The following is a 4,079-nucleotide window of genomic DNA, read 5'->3' as shown; positions in this document are numbered from 1 at the left end:
GCTGAACTAAACATCCCAGATTTCAGAAAACCGAGATCATATGGGAAGCTCTTATCCAGAGCAGGGATTAAGTTTTATTAAAACAGTATAATCTGGGTGCAGAAAGATTATTTTAAATCAGAGATCAAAGTTATCACAGGAAAAGATTAGTCAATCGTTAGTGTGGAAAACAACGACTAGCACTGCTAATACATGAATGGAAGTTGAGAGTTAGGGCTGGTCACAGTTTCTTGAGTTGCAGGAGTCTTAGTCATCTTTGCTGACAGTTTAGCAAAATGATTAATCGTGAATGAAGCAGTCAGGAGGGCAACATTGGAAGATGGGGAAAGAAGGGATCTTTGAGACAAACACCTTTGCAGTTTTCTGAAAATAGTGTATGAGGTAGGTAGCCTATAGCTCAGGTGACAGGGGGTTCGTAGGTGGTCTGTTTTGTTTCTAAAGTAGGGGCAATATATTCTAGAAAACAAACTGGAAATAGCTTGACAGCAATGGAAAAAAAAAACCACTTAAAGCCAAGGAAGACAGATGGGCCTGAAATGCCAACAAAGAATATTTCTTCGAACACCAAGTAATTCATGCTGAAGAATGCAGGACACACTCCTTCAGAAACCTGGTTCCTGTGGTAAATTACTAGTCTGTTTCTACACCTTCGACACCACAAGCTGATGCAGCCTTATCAGGCAGGTCACAGGCAGGGAGTGCTTCCTGTGAAACACAAACCACAGGGCAGCCGGAGCAGCAGCCAGTCACCAGGCAGTGCGACGCGTCTGCAGATGAAAGTAGGACACGGCATCTGCCTCCTCAGAATGGAATTTAAAATCAGATCGGGAAAATGGCTGGCACCTGTGAGATGAAAATGCAATTCCTGTCTGTCCACGCTTAACAGCATTTATTTAGATACTCTCTGAGGGGGTTGAAAAAAAAATGTTTGCAATTGGAACTCTGGTAATTGCCTGTGAAGAAAAATTAAATGAAGCACTAGCAAGGCAGAACTAGGGACTGGCAGTAAAAAAAAAAAAAAAGAAGTTCCGTACTTATTTTTGACCCTCCTATCCACTAATATGGCACTATGTAAAGTATTAAATGATTATGATGCAGCTGGTAAAATTTACCAGTGAGTGTACCAGAACTCATGGCTACTGGTATATTAATTAATCCATCTGAAAAACCTCACCCACGAAAGACTTACGAAGCCTCTTCCAGAGAGAAAGTTTACTCATTGCTATGGGTAAGTCAACCCCTAACAGATGAGCTCCTCCTCCTGGGGCAAATCAGGCGCACCTCGGCGGGTAGGGACTTTTGAGCCCTGCTGCTGAGACCTGTCTTGCACGAGCACTTGGTTACACCGGTACAGCCAACCCTGAGGCATCTGGACACAGCCTTGGGCAAGGTCTGTTTCGGGGTCACTCAGCAGGCACTTCAGTTTTACTCAGCCTGCAGCAGTGCTTGGTGCAGTGCATCACTTTTCCCCCACCCTTCTGCATCCCATTCAGTGGAACTTCAAGCTTCACCAAAGACAGAAAAACTGTAGCCAGTCACTTGCAATTCTGACTCTTGTGAGCTATGGATCTTTTCCCATGTGGATGTGGGAAGCTTCCTTGCACTCCGCTGAAAACAGCATAACCACAGGGAATGGGCATTGTTACCTGGGTGTTATCAGATACCCTTCTCAATATCTCTGTGAAATAATGACTCCTTTTAAGTACGTTGCCGAGTTTGCAGAACTTTAATGTTCACGCTCCGGGGGTTATTTTAATGAGATAGAAAAGTTAAGAAAACACTATGGAAAAACTCCAGCTTCAGATGAAGTAAGGGAGGAGGTAAGACTTCCTGACACCACGGGCACTAAGGGAGTCTGAATCTGCAAGCCAGAAATACAAATAAATCATAATATTTTCAGTGCTTGTGACTGTAAATGCATTTAAATCATTGCTCAGCATTCTCAGGGTATTCCACTATGTCACTCATCTGCAAAGTTAAGGTCAAGGATATACTACTCTAGAGCTGGGGGAGGAAGTGTCAGTAAAACGTCTTTAAGCAGAACCAAAACTGCTAGAAAAAGCCTGTCTCTACTATACCAAAGTTCAGAGCACACGAGAGAAACTGTAATGCGGGTGCATACACCATCAGCTCACTGCCTCTCTCCCGCACCAGATGGTGTATTGTTACCTTCAATTTATTTGACGCCTCCCTCAAATATCTTTAAAGGGTTTTGAAATTCTGTTGCGGGAGAGAAAAGTTCCCTTAGAGAAAGTATATAGGAAATCTCATGTTTGCCAGGTCACACCTAGCAGACAGGTCTCTGGAGAAATGGAGACTTCAGCAGAGCAGAACGAGAAACTGGGAAGCAACTTTTCAGGAAGAGCAGGAGTACTCCCTTCTTGAAAAACTTGTTTTCCAGAAAAAAATAACTATGTGAAAGGTGGCTGTTTGTGCTGTATCTGTGTTACCGTTGTTGAAATAAGCCGGTTACAAGGTTGTGAAGTATTATCCTTAGGCAAGCTTTCAGGTTAAAACATGTGGGATGAGTGAGAGAACCCACCAACTCGACAGCTTGAAACAGACATTTATAATTAAAAAAAAAAAAAGGAAGAGATTCAGTAATTCTCTTTAAAATGTTAGAAACTTAATTAAAAATACTCTTTCAGTTTCTGACTGGATGATGTGGCAATCTGTGTATTTGCATGACACCTTTGTTGACACCATACCCTTTATGTGGAATACCAGGTACGACGTTCCTCTCCACCAGTCTCCTTTAACCCTTTTGCTCCTTGTGAACGTATTTTACCTTACATTCATAGCTGAGGGAAATAAAGTTCCATTACAGATAAGCTTACATAAAAACAAAAATACCAACAGGCACTGAAGGAATGTGAATAAATCCAAGTAGAGAGCTTCCTAGCAAAACCAGAAAGATGCAAAGATCTGCATCAGTTTGGCATGCTGGCGTTTGGGGTTTTTTTACATCAACAGACATAAAGTTGTAATTCTGGGTAGGAGAAGGGTGTGAAGTATCAGCCAAACGTCTTGTTTACCGAAGGGAGTACAACACAAGTCCAGTCCTCCACTGCTTTGGGAGAGACCGTATACGTGTCCACAGCTGGCTCATGTTGCCTCTGCCTGCACCATCGCTGCACCTCCTGGATGTCTGATTCCTGCTACAGTTTCTTCCCCGGTTCGTCCCTGCCTCCTCAGGAGGGGGATCCACAGGCTGACAGCAGGATACTGCTCCTTTAAGTTCACTGCCAAGGCAGTGACAATTCCTGACCATTTTTTAAAAGCAGCACGAGTACCACACTGAAACAGACACCGATGGACGAAAAAAACTCAGATCTGTAGCACGATTATCAAACTGTTTAAATCCTCTGTGCTATTTCTGCTGTTCCTACAGTATTTTTTCATGGTGGACAACAAGATGTTTCTGAATTTGTCTGTAGTAACCATGAACAGAATATTGCTGACAGGTCTTTTTCAACGTAAACGGTTCTGTGATTCTGCTCTATGAAAGAGCTCCTATCCCCCTGTTCTTTTTAGCCTTTAAGACCTAATAAAGGTTTGTGCATTTTGATCTGATTGCATGTAATGCTAACACGCACCAGACGGTCCAATATCAAACAATGCTATTTTTAAAAATTAATTGACATCTGTAATCTCTTCTTTTAACGGGTAAGGTTAGACTTTAAGACCTGTTCAGATCCATTCAATCTCACTTAGCTTAAACAGGCAACTACTATCCAAACAAAAGTTGAAATGAGAAGTGTTTACAGAAGAAACAGCTTTATCCTTCTGACACTTTATATAATATATTCTTCATAAAACTGAAGTTGTCATTACTGTAAGGACTTTACCATCTGCAATCATTTAAGACTAACAAGGAGTAACTGGCCTGGTCCAGAAAAATACACTAAATGCAGATCCAACAGACGTGCGTTTTAAATGGCATACATACCGACAGCAAAATCATTTACCTGCTAAGTGTCCATGAGCAACCACGATTCACTGAACTCCTTCAGCATGCAGCTGAGCCCATTAAAACCAACTGACTATTAACACGCCAAAGCAGGCTGATGACACGGAGC

The sequence above is a fragment of the Buceros rhinoceros genome, unplaced genomic scaffold, assembly GCF_000710305.1.
Source record: "Buceros rhinoceros silvestris isolate BGI_N320 unplaced genomic scaffold, ASM71030v1 scaffold16126, whole genome shotgun sequence".
Classification (NCBI taxonomy): domain Eukaryota; kingdom Metazoa; phylum Chordata; class Aves; order Bucerotiformes; family Bucerotidae; genus Buceros; species Buceros rhinoceros.
Note: the sequence above shows the minus strand (reverse complement) of the source record.